Source organism: Ovis aries, chromosome 3 (assembly GCF_016772045.2).
Source record: "Ovis aries strain OAR_USU_Benz2616 breed Rambouillet chromosome 3, ARS-UI_Ramb_v3.0, whole genome shotgun sequence".
Lineage (NCBI taxonomy): Eukaryota > Metazoa > Chordata > Mammalia > Artiodactyla > Bovidae > Ovis > Ovis aries.
Window position 1 is genome coordinate 138,253,914 of NC_056056.1, and position 14,007 is coordinate 138,267,920.

At 37.8% G+C, this 14,007-nt stretch overlaps 1 pseudogene; it reads left to right on the forward strand.

Moving 5' to 3' along the window:
• Positions 1 to 230: 230 nt before the first annotated feature.
• On the forward strand, positions 231 to 1,160 carry LOC101105739 (olfactory receptor 8S1-like; annotated as a pseudogene).
• The last annotated feature ends 12,847 nt before the right edge of the window (positions 1,161 to 14,007 follow it).

Consider the following 14,007-nt stretch of genomic DNA (forward strand, 5'->3'; position numbering starts at 1 on the left):
GTTTCCTATGCATGGTACATTGTTATTATTAAATGCACATGAGTTATTATTACTATTATTACTTAGAGTGACAAAGTAGGGTGAAGGATTAAAGATCCTTAGCACACAGCACAGAAGGCGATATCCCCTCTTTGAGCAGAAGTCTCTTGTTCATGGAAAATGACTCAGATTAATGTCTCACAAATGTAGAACCACTCGTTTCTTGTGAGGGACAGAATCTCTAAGCAACCATGAAAAATATCAGTATTATTACTGAGCTTGTCCTTCTGGGATTGTCTAGTGACCCCCAGATCCAGACAGTGCTCTTTGTGCTGTTCCTGGGGATTTACCTGCTGACATTAGTGGGGAACACAGTGATGATCCTGATCATCAAGGCTGATGCTCGGCTCCACACACCCATGTATTTCTTCCTCAGACACCTGTCTTTCCTGGATCTCAGTTTCTCCTCAGTCACTGTGCCCAAAATGCTACGAAACTTCTTGTCTCAGAAGAAAAGCATCTCAGTGTGGGGCTGCATCACTCAGAGTTTCTTTTTCACTCTCTCAGGGGGGACAGCAGCCTGTCTTCTCTCCGCCATGGCCTAGGACCACTATGCTGCTATCTGCCACCCTCTGCTCTACACTGTGGTCATAAACAGACCTCTCTGCACTGGGACTGTGAGCATAGCTTGGGCAGTGGGATTTTCTATTTCCTTGATGAATAGTCTCTTTGTTCACAAGTTACATTTCTGTGGTTCCAACATCATCCGCCACTTCAGTTGTGAGCTACCTCCACTCTTCCCTCTGTCTTGTACTGACCCCACTGTCAACGAGATTCTTCTAGCTGTGTCATGTACATCTTTATGGGTGCTGACACTTCCCCCAATCCTCTTTTCTTACTCTAGAATCATTTCTGCCATACTGAGTATCCGCTCCTCTGAGGGCCAAGGCAAGGCCTTCTCCACCTGTTCCTCCCACCTCACTGTGGTGCTCCTGTTCTATGGGACAGCTCTGTTCAGGTACATCAGCCCCGCCTCAGGCTCAGTGTTGGAGCGAGTGGTCTCCATTCAGTACAGTGTGATCACTTCCTTGCTGAACCCCCTTATCTACAGCTTCAAGAACCAGGAGGTAAAACCAGCTCTACAGCGACTGCTGAGGCAACAGAAGTGTGCCAGCAGGTAAGAGAAAGCTGTGTGCTTCTGCTCAGGAAAGAGAAAACGTATCTCTAAAGGAGAAAGATGCTTATAGGCACAAAGCATTTGGGGAAATTGAATTTCAATTATATTTAACTATTTGTTTAGATTTTGAAGTAAATAAGCTGCCCCCAAAAAAGAGAGGAGGGGGCTGTGGGGAAAAGAGCTTGATGTTTGCAAGATAATCAAAGAGAGACCTTCATAGCTCTCTCATAGCTTCCCTCATATGAGGAGCTTCCCTCATAGCTCAATTGGTAAAGAATCCATCTGCAATGCATGAGACCCCGGTTCAGTTCCTGGGTCAGTCTGCTAGAGAAGGGATAGGTTACCAACTCCAGTATTCTTGGGCTTCCCTTGTGGCTCAGCTGGTAAAGAATCTGCCTGCAATGAGGGAGACCTGGGTTTGATCCCTGGGCTGGGAAGATCCCCTGGAGAAGGGAAAGGCTGCCCAATCAAGTATTCTGGCCTGGAGAATTCCATGAACTGTATAGCCCATGGGGTCATAAAGAGTCGGACACAACTGAGCAACCTTCACTTCACACACATGTTCACAGAGAGACCTTGGCTCCGTGTGAGGAAATAGCAGGACTTGCTGACATACATAAAGTATATTGAAGCAGAACAGGATCTGGCCAAAATGTCAACTTTTTATTGGCACTTTCACAAAGGCACACAATAAAGAAAGGAGCCTACAACAAAGAAGAAATCAGGTATAAATTATACTCCAGAATGAAAACAGTCAGAGCCATCCATTCGTAAGACCTGGTCGTATTCTCTGGCATCAAAAGGCTAGTGAACCTGAGTAGGCTGATGTGTTGGTTAATTTTACATGTCAACTTGACTGGATTAAGGGATGCACAGATAGCTGGTAAAATATTATTTCTGGGTGTGTCTATGACAGTGTTTCCAGAAGAGATTAGGATTGAATCAATAAACCTAGCAAAGAAGACTGCCTGGGTATCACAATGTGCCTTGGTATCATCCAACTGCTAAGGGCTAAAATGGAACAAAACAGGGTGAGTTTGATTTCTCTGCCCTTAGATATTGATGCTTCTGGTCCTTGGACCTTCAGACTAAAGGTAGGACTTCTCTCACTAGCTCCCCTGGTTCTTAAACCTTCAGTTTTGACTAGGATTATGACACTGTCTTTCCTAGGCCTCTGTCTTGCAGATGGCATATCTCAGCTTCCATAACTGTATGAGCCAATATCTCACAATAAATCTCTTCTACATACCTATGTGTTTATATACACAGTCTATCAGTTCTGTTTCTTAGAACTGTGACCAATATGGCAGGAAAAGGTGAAAAAAATTACATTATTCTTATATTAGAAATCTGTGTATCACGCCTATCTTATTTTTCCTAAGCTCTCTTGCTGAGATCTTATGTTTAAAAAATATAGCATGTGCATTTGATCCAGGTACATACTGTATAACAGTATATGGAGTAGGGGGTAGGCATGAATAATTATAGAAGTAAAATTAAAAGGTCAGTAAGGTACCCCTTGGCATCTATGTAATTAATAAACAAATACATAATAACAGCCTATTGAGAAACATTAATGAAGACCTAAATAGAAAGTCATATATCCGTTTATAAATGGTAAATGATTTTTAAAATGTCAGTTGTTCCCAAATCATTTATATATTTAGTATGTTGTTGTTGTTTTAGTTGCTACATCATGTTCAACTCTCTTGTAACCCCATGGACTGTAGCCTGCCATGCTCCTCTGTCCATAGGATTTTTCAGGCAAGAATACTAGAGTGGGGTTGCCATTTCCTTCTCCAGGGGATCTTCCTGACCCAGGAATCAAACCCACATCTCCTGCATTGGCAGGCAGATTTTTACAACTGAGCCACCAGAGAAGCCCATATTTTTAGTATAATTTCAATTAAAATTCCAGAACAATTTTTTTCATGTTTGGGAACGCATGTAAGAATTAAAGATTTTAAAATTTAAAAAATAAAAAACTAAACCTGAAAAAAAAAAAAAGAAAAGTTGATTTCAAATTTTATGCAAAGGTAAACAAATCAATAAAGGCCGAGTTAAGAAGAATAAGACATCAAGATTTATTATAAAACTATGTAATTAAGACTTTATATTACTGACAAATAGACAGACAAATACACTAATGGAAAAGAGAACTCAGAAATGGACCCCAAACTCAGAAGTAAACACTAAGATGGCAAGGTAGATCAATTCATTGAGGGTGTCCTTTTCAATCAATACTGCTGGGATGATTAGCTCTTCATGTAGAAAATTAATAAAATTTTATCCTCACCCAGCATAAGCAAAAAAACAGTTCCAGTCGAAGTATTAAATGTGAAAGGCAAAACTAAAAATCTTTTATAACATAATATAGGATAATACATTCATGGCAGAGGAGGATTTTTAAAAAACAGATATGAAAAGTACTATAACCTCAGATATGCACATGACACCACCCTTATGGCAGAAAGCAAAGAACTAAAGAGCCTCTTGATGAAAGTGAAAGTGGAGAGTGAAAAAGTTGGCTTAAAGCTCAACATTCAGAAAACTAAGATCATGGAATCTGGTCCCATCACTTCAGGGCAAATAGATGGAGAAACAATGGAAACAGTGACAGACTATTTTTCGGGGCTCCAAAATCACAGCAGATGGTGACTGCAGCCATGAAATTAAAAGACGCTTGCTCCTTGGAAGAAAAGTGATGACCAATCTAGACAGCATATTAAAAAGCAGAAACATTACTTTGCCAACAAAGGTCCATCTAGTCAAAGCTATGGTTTTTCCAGTGGTCATGTATGGATGTGAGAGTTGGACTATAAAGAAAGTTGAGCCCTGAAGAATCGAGGCTTTTGAACTGTGATATTGGAGAAGACTCTTGAGAGTCCCTTGGACAGCAAGGAGATCCAACCAGTCCATCCTAAAGGAAATCAATCCTGAATCGTCATTGGAAGGACTGATGCTGAAGCTGAAACGCCAATACTTCGGTCACCTGATGCAAAGAACTGACTCATTTGAGAAGACCCTGATGCTAGGGAAGACTGAAGGCAGGAGGAGAAGGGGACGACAGAGGATGAGATGGCTGGATGGCATCACCAACTCAATGGACATGAGTTTGAGTAAACTTCGGGAGTTGGCGATGGACAAGGAGGCCTGGCATGCTGCAGTCCATGGGGTCACAAAGAGCTGGACACAACTGAGCGACTAAACTGAACTGAACTACAAAAAATTTTGATAAATGGAATTATATTAAGATTAGGAACTTTGACTTTTCAAAAAGAACCTCATTAAGAATGAAAAGATCAGCAAAAAATATATGCCACACACATGAGCAGCAAAATCCTAGTATCCATTGTAAAAAAAGAAATCATTCAGATAGGAAAATCAGCAAAAGTCTGGAACAGGACTTTGACAAGAAGAAATCCAAACCTCTTAGATCCTCATCCTTAATAGGAATCATGCAAATGAAAACCACAGTGAAAAGTACCATTAAGCAGATGACAAAATGCAAAAATTAAGAAGCCCAATAAAACGAGGTATTGGCAATAATGTAAAACAATGAAAATTCTCATTTGGGAAAAAGTTTTTTGTTAACCATTATGTGGTAAAGTTAAAATTCAGCCCAAAGTTCCCCTATTATGGATTTATCTAGAGAAACTCTTACTCATTGCACCAAAATAAATGTACAAAAATGTTCATGGTAGCAGTGTTTGTAATAACCAAAAACAGGTAATAACTCATACCATAATACCATAACCAAACTCGCTCAGTTGTGTCTGACTCTATGCGACCCCATAGGTCTCCCGCATTGGAGGTGGATTCTTTACTGGCTGAGCCACCAGGGAAGCCTTCATAGCCATCTACAATAGAAATTAAAATATAATTTTTGATATATCCATACTGTGAAGTGAATCGGCTTCCCAGGTGGTGCAGTGGTAAAGAATCTGCCTGCCGATGCAAGAGATGCCAGAGATGCAGGTTTGATCCCTGGGTTGGGAAGATCCCCTAATCTTCCCAATGGAAATGGGAAATGGCAACGCACTCCAGTATTCTTTCCTGGAAAATTCCATGGACAGAGAAGCCTGGCGGGTTTCACTCCATGAAGCTGCAAAAGTCAGACACGACTGAGCAGACATGCATATGTATGTATATGTGAAGTGAATACAACCGAAGAAAATGAATAACCATTTCCACACCAAGTAGCATAGATAAACCTTAGATATAATATTGTACAAAATGTTGCATGAAACTATTTCATTCATATAAAGTTCAAATAAAGGCAAACAGGACTATAATATTTAGGGATGCATGTATAAATGGTAAAACTATAAAGAAAGTAAGGAAATCAGTAACATGTTAGGCAGCCTGTGTTAGTACTAAGAGAAGAAGGGACAGGGTTCCTGTAGCAGAGTGATATACATTCCCAGTGCTGGTAACGTACTATTTCTTAACCTTTAAATTTTCTTATATAGTGATCACATAGATCTTTGCTTTAGTAAGTAATTGTTAAGTTATACACAAATGTTACATGGAATTTTTAGTAAACATGGTAATTTAAATTTCTTGGATAAACTATAAATAGTGAAATACTAAAGTGATTTCTATTAAAACCAGAAACTGAGCTGACATGCCTGTTTTCTCCACTGTTTCCTTACATTGTTTTGAAACTTATAACTATGATAATAAGACATGAAGAGGAAATACTTAAAATAATTATAAAATATCGAATTACTTATTTTGTATGCAGATGATATGATTAATTCTTAGACTCAATAGGCTGAGGCGAAGGAAAGAATGAGAATAAGAGAGATTAAGTTGACAACACAAAAAATAAATGCACAAAAAGTTTATTACTATCCTATCAAAAACCAATTTGAACTGAAAATGGAAAAACATCCATTCACATTATCAACAAAATAATAAAATAACTAGTAATAAATTTAACCAAAAAATATAGAATTTATATGACTAAAACTATATTTAGTCATAAAACAAGATGTGAATTAAAATTTCTTTTTAAAAATGTTTGTAGAATTACTATCCTTTTGTTTAAGTTTGATCAGATTCACCAGTAAAACCATCTGGACCTTGAGTTTCCTTCTGACTATGGTTACAAATTCAATCGTTGATAGTGCTACTGTGGTTTTCTATACATTCTTGTAATTTGTTATTCTGTGTCTTTCAAAGAATTTCTCCATTTAAACTGTCAGATGCATTGGCATAAAATCATTCATAACATCCTTATATTGGCTTTTAAGTCTATGAAGGATCTGTAGTGATACACTCTCTTATTCATGATCCTTATAACTTGTTCATTAGAAAAGACCTTGATGCTGGGAAAGACTGAAGGCAGAAGGAGAAGGGGATAACAGAGGATGAGATGGTTGGATGGCATCACCAACTCGATGGACATGAGTTTCATCAAGCTTCAGGAGTTGGTGATAGACAGGGAAGCCTGGCGTGCTGCAGTCCATGGGGTTGCAAAGAGTTGGACACGTCTGAGTGACTGAACTGAACTGATGCATAGAAACACTTAAACTTAAAAATCTTTTATTCCAAAGATGCAAGGATGTGTAATATTCACAGACTAACAGTGTGATATACCCCATTAACAAACAAAGGATAAAAATCACGTGATCATCACAACTGACACAGTAAAAGCATTTGGCAAAACTCAACATCACTCATGATTAAAAAAAAAAAAAAAGTCTATACCCTCAACAAAGTTGGTATAGAGGAAATATACCTCAACATGATAAGTCCATCTATGACAAAACCAAGGCTAACATCATACTCAACGCTGAAAAGCTGAACATTTTTCCTCTAAAATCAGGAAAAAGACAAGGATGCCATTCTCACAATTTCTATTTAATATAGAATTGGAAACCCTAGCCAGAGTAATCAGACAAGAAAAAGAAATAAATGGCACCCAAATTAGACAGGAAGAAATAAAACTATAACTATGTACAGATGACATGATGCTAAATATAGAAAACCTTAAAGTCTCTACCAAATTTATAAGTGAATTTAGTAAATTTGTAGGATATAAAATTAATATACAGAAATCCATTGCTTCTCTATACACTAATAAAGAACTATCAAAAAGAGAAAGCAACAAAACAATCCCATTCAAAATCACATCAAAAAGAAAAAAAAATATCTAGGGATAAACTTAACCAAGGAGATAAAAGATCTGTACTCTGAAAAATATAAGATGTTAATGAAGGAAAGTGAAGATGATACAAATAAATGGAAAGCTATCCCATGTTCATGAATTACAATTAGAAAAAAGTGATATTGTTAACATGGCTATATTACCCAAAACAATCTACAGATTTAATATAATCCCTACCAAAATACTCATGCCATATTCCACAGAACTAGAACAATCCTAAAATTTATAGGAAACTGCAGAAGACTTCAGTCAAAGCAATCTTGAACAAGAATAACAAAACTGAGGTATCACAGTTCCTGACTTTAGACTATACTACAAAGCTACAGTAATCAAAACAGTATGGTACAGGCACAGACACAGAGACCAATGGAACAGAACAGAAAGCCCAAAAATAAATAAACCTATGCATTTATGATCAATCAATCTATAACAAAGGTGGAAAAAAATGGGGAAAAGACAGTCTCTTCAATAACTGGTGCTGGGAAAACTATACAGCTACATGTAAGAGAATAAAATTAGGACATTTTATCATACTACATACATAAACAAATGCAAAATGGATTAAAGACCTAAATGTAAGACCAGAAACCGTAAATGTCTTAGAGGAAAACATAGGCAATGCACTCTTTGACATAGTCTTAGGAATATTTTTTTGGATCTGTTGCCTTAGGCAAGAAAAGCAAAAGCAAAAATAAACAAATGAAGTCTGATTAAACTTAGAAGATTTTGCACAGCAAAGGAAACCACTGACAAAAGAACAACCTACTAAATGGGAGGGCTTCCCCAGTGACTCAGAGGTAAAGAATCTGCCTGCAATACAGGAGATGCAGGAGACACGGGTTTGACCCCAGCAAGGAGCCCCTGAAGGGCGGCTTGGCAATCCTCTCCAGTACTCTTGCCAGGAAAGTCCCATGGACAGAGGAGCCTGGCAGGCTACTGTCCATGAGTCAGAAAGAGTCAGATACAACTGAAGCAGCTGAGCACTGACTGGGAGGAAATATTTACACTGGTATGACTGATAGGGGGTAATATCAAAGTTCATACAACTCAATATCAAAAAACAACTTAATTAAAAATGGGCAGATTGCCTAAATAAATATTTTTCTGAAGAAGATATACAGAATGGCCAATGGGCACATGAAAAGATGTTCAACATCACTAATAATCAGCGAAGTGCAAATTAAAAGTATGATGAGTTACTACCTCACATCTGTCAGAATGACTACCCTGAAAAAGATAACAAATAATAAACGTTGGTGAAAATGTGGAGAAAAGGAAGTCCTAGTACACTGCTGGTCTAAATGTACATTGGTACAGTCACTGTGGAAACAGTATTAAGTTTTCTCAAAAATTAAAAATAGAATGATCATATGATCCAGCAGTTCCAATCCTGGTTATATATCCAGAGAAAATGAAAAAAAAAAAAAAAAAACTAATCTGAAAAGATATTTGCACCCCCAATGTTGATAGCAGCATTATTCACAATAGTCATCTAAGAAGCAATCTTAGCCATCTAAGAAGAATCTGCCATTCACAGAAGCAATCTAAGTGTTCATCAAAAGATAAATGGACAAATAAACTGTCCATTCATATGTCCAAACTGTTCATTCAAATAAATGTTTATCATGAACAGACAAATAAACTGTCACACACACAAACACACACACAAATGGCATATTATTCAGCCATAAAAAAGAATTTACCATTTGCAACAACACAGATGAACTTGAAGAGTATTATGAAAGGTGACATAAGTCAGAGAAAGACAAATACTGTATGTTTTCACTTATATGTGGAATCTTAAAAACAAGACAAATTAATGCATATAACAAAACAGAAACATACTCAGATACAGAGAACAAACTATGTTTACCAGTGGTGACAGCAGTGAGAGGAGAGCCATGATGGGGAATGGGATTAAGAGGCATGAACTAGTAGGCATCAAATAAATAGGCAATATGGACACAGTACAGTACTGGGAATATAACCAATATATTATAATTACTTAAAATGGGGTTTCATCTATAAAAATATTCAGTCATTGTTGTATACCTGAAACTAATATAATATTTTAAATCAACTAGTCTTCAATGAAAAAAGCAACAGAGAACTAAATTAAGATACTATACTATGTCAATGAGTAATCTGTTTAGAATTAAGTTTTTGTACTATAAAATAATGACAATTTGAGATTACACCACTTTGAAGTTGTCTGAGTATAACATGATATTTCACAGTGCTGGAATTCCCTGGCAGTCTAGCAGTTAGTTAGGACTCCACAAGCATTTCCTACAGTTCCAGCTTACTGTTACCTGTCCCTGGGTAAAATTCCTGTGTGACCCTGTGTGACAGCCTTCTCTGGTCTATAGCTATAAGTAACAAGGAGTTCTGCCTTTCACTTGTCTGTCTCTGAGTTGTGTCCTACCACCAAAAAAACTTCAAATCTTATAAAAACATCTAGTGTTACCCTGAATGCAACACCAGCTGTCACTAACTGACAGCTGCTGGCACTTGGTTCACTATTTGCACTGACTACAAATTACTTCTGCCAGGTAACATCAATTGCCAACATCTTGCTTACAAGCGTTTTAAAAGTTTTACACCATGTGCCTATATTATTACTTAATTTAGTCCTCACAACAGCTTTCAAGGAAAAGAAGAATGAATGACATTATATCAAGTTGATTGATCTGTCACCTAGAGGCAAAGCCAAAACTAAAAACAAATCTTTTACTTCTTAGTTTAGCGCTATTTCCAGCACGACTCTATGCCCACTATTCAATTTAGCACTGTCTTTCATATTAAAATTTTCCCATTTAAAGAGTACACAAGAGCGACTTAACTGGCTGGCCAGTGGTTAAGACCACGTCTTCCAAAGCAGGGGGTGTGGATTCCATCCCTGGTAGGGAAGCTAAGATCCCACAAGCCTCATGGCCAAAAAAAATAAAACATAAAACAAAAGCACTATTGCAACAAATTCAATAAAGACTTTAAGAAATGATGCTGTTCTGTTGCTAAGTCATGTCTGACTCTGCGACCCCAAGGACTGCAGCACACCAGACTTTAAAAATGGTCCACATCAGAAACTTAAAAATAAAATCAACAACAACAACAAAGAGTACACAAGAAACTGTTACCTCCTTATAAGGCTACTCCTTCCCTCCCCTCAATATCAAGGAAAGTAAGATTTAAGGTTAAGCCACAGAACTCCTTAATCCTTCACACCACCACCACTATTGCCAAGCATGATTTAAGAGACCTCGGAGCTCTGGCACTTCTGGAAAGACAGCCCCTCTGGCCTTAACTCTGTTCACAACACGATTGAAAGATGGTATACAAGTGCAGCAAACTTCTAGTGAGACTTTCATTCTATCACAGACACTTCATCTACTCATCCCAAGCCAACCCTTAAACCTCACCTCACCACAGACAAGATGACTGTTATAACAACTGACTATACACCTCCCCCTGAGAGTATTAATTCCATCATGTCCCATATCTCTACTTATAACACTGGCCACAAGAATACTTGGCCTCCTGATCACCCCTCACCATAGAGATTCTTACCCTAGTACTGTCTTCTACATTGCCTAATTTGAATCAGACTCTAACCCTCAAAACAACTTCTAACTTCTTCCACCGTGATCTCTGGAATTCAGGATCCATCATCAATAAAATCCCATTGCTGTAGACTGAACGCTTGTGCCCTCCCGAAATTCATATATAGGAACCTAATCCCCAGTGTGATGGTATCTGGATGTGGGGCCTTCAAGGAAGCGATTAGGTCTTTTGGGCAGACCCCTCATAAATGAGATTAATGCCTTTATAAAAGAGGCCTCAGAGAGCTCCCCTGCCCCTTCTGTCATGTGAAGACAGAGCAAGAAGACACCAGAAGCAGTTTTTCACCAGAATCTGTCAGTGTCTCAGTCTTGGGCTTCTCACCCTCCAGAACTGTGAAAAATAAATGTTCACTGTTTATAAGCCGCCATGTCTATGGTTTTTGTTACCACAGCCTGAACAAACTAAGACACTCCTATATCCTTCAACCTCTTTGACAGATGTTTCTTTCACCTCTTTTATCTAACTGAAACCTGGCTACCTCTTTAGGAAAAAGCATGCTTCTTTTGCAGTCCTCTCAAGGGGACTTTTCTCTGATAATATACATACCAATGCTTCTCAAATGGTAAATTGCGACCTATTCATGGTTTATGAAATTAATTTAATGGGTATGAAATTAAAAACTTCAAAAATAAATAGAAAAATATCAGCATATACTGCATGCAGTTAAGGTATTGTTCCATGAAAGTAAGCTATTTTTTCAAGTATATAAATGATGACTTTCAAATATTATTTTTTCAAATACAATGTATGAAATTTGAAAGCCACGGCTTTACACCTTCTAGGGTTAGAAGTAGAATAAATATGCTCTTTGCTCTTCACTACTGCCTCAAGCACCACTTTCCTCCTTTCTCCCTAAGTAATGTCCTGCTCCTTTGAGACATCAGGCCATTCCGCACATTACCCTTCCTTTGTTATTATCACCTACCAAAGTCCTGGTCATTCTCCTTCTTTCATTAAAGACTCCCTCAACTAGCTTGCTATCTCACTCTATGTAACCTCATCATGATTCATGGTAGTATCCACGTGGATGGCCCATCTTATGCCCTGGGTTCAACTGTGCAAGTATGATCATTAAAATACTGAAATATTTTCATTGCCACTAGTGCCTCCAGGACCCTGCACAGAACTATAAGCTCCTTCATTTCAATGGACCCATGCCCACACTAGTACTGGTAGTTAAATATTTTGATTACTATCCCCACTAATACCCAGCGTCTCCACTCCTTGACTTTCTCTTACCTTAAATAATCTTGTCCACAACCTCAGTCATTCATTTTTACAGTCATACCCTATATCTAGTTATTACCGATAACTGTAGCCCCTATCCCAAGCTCCAGTTAAAGCTCCCACTCTGCCACCTACACCTTCAGCTTCAATCAACTTGTCTACCTCACTGAGACTCAGGAATAAATTTATCTTTTATCCCATCTTTGCTCTGTCCCACCCTACTAAAGTCCTCTTTTCACCAATTATACAGCTCCATACCTAGGTCTTATCATTTACTGAATTATTCCTATGTGTTAAATTATCTATTTTGTTGACAGAAAAACAAACAAACAAACAAACCACAATGTGAGAGTTGTGTGTTAAGTTTTATCTGGAGCAAAATGAGAACTATAGCCTGGGAGACACCCTCTCAGAGAGCTCTGAGGAACTGCTTTAAAGAGGTAGGGGGGATGTCAATATATACATGATTTTGCTGAAGAGGGATACATGTATCCAGCATATACTTTGGCAGATTACTGCTAGTCACAGAAGGTTGCTGATAGTCACAAGGAAAGAATGTCCTCATTAATGATATTAGTGCTTACCTAGATATGAGACAATGCAAGAAATTAGGCTCATAAAACCTTCTTCTGAAAATATCTATCGGAAAGCCTGTTCTGCCAGTTTTTCCCAGAGCATAGAGTGCCGCAGCCTTGATCTCCACCCTGAAGTCTTTTTAAGATGTGTTGAAGGTCAGTGACAACAGCAGCTAGTGACCTAATCCTTGTAGAGACAAATGGTGAATGACAGTTTTTAGGTGGCAATTTACATTCTCATTTATTCTTCAGAACAACCCTACAGAGTAGATATAATGACATTCATTTTATTGATTAGAAAACAGATATATCTATATAAATCTGCCCAAAATTATAGAAATAAAAAGTGAGGTTCTGCAATTTTAAATATCTGAACTGCTATTTCCTTAAATGTAAACTAGGGATTATTGTTGTTGTTGCTCAGGTGTATCTCTCTTTGTGAAGACTAGGGATAAAGATGATTAGTCTATCTCCCTGAGTTATGAAGATCACATGTATACAGAAGCACTTCATAAATTTTAAAGTGCTCTACAAGTACCAGTTTTAATTATTAACTACTGACTAAGGGGCCCTTCCCTTTCTTTCCACAGGAGTCCTACTACAGTTTCCTCGACCTTCCTCTTTCTTTTATAGACCCAGACATAGAGGAAGCAGTAACTGCACTGCCCTATTAGTGAAAAGTCATCTCCAACATCAAGCTTCAAAAACTTTGAGTGGAAGAAAATCAGTGTTATAAATGGTGATTGAGCTCTAATTAGCAATTGGAGGTATGTTTATTACAGTGGAACAGGTTTTTATAAGCCAAGCTGATAATTTATTACAATCAACTAATAAATTCATAACATGATCATAAACTGGTGAACACATCATTATATTTTTTTAATTCAAACCATGGCAGAACAAGAGTTCAGAAATGAAGGAGCCAAGGCTGATAGACAAGAGACTGAGCCTCTTAAGGTCTTTTGAAGTCCTCACAGAGAACTTGGAACCTTAAATGACTGTGACTTCCCTGAGCCCCAGGAAGAATACTGCTATGTCCTGAGGAACTCCGTACTATACACACTAGAATCCAGCTTTGGGTCCAACTCATCCCATTCTATTGTTCTGAACTCTATCAATAGGGCAGTCCTGAATAGAAGAGTCCCCTTAGAATGATATAATTAGACCCATCAGGTATATCTCTTGCTTATAACACTAAATATAGTGACTCTCTATAACTTGACATGGCAAGTTAGAAATCCTTGACCCACTAT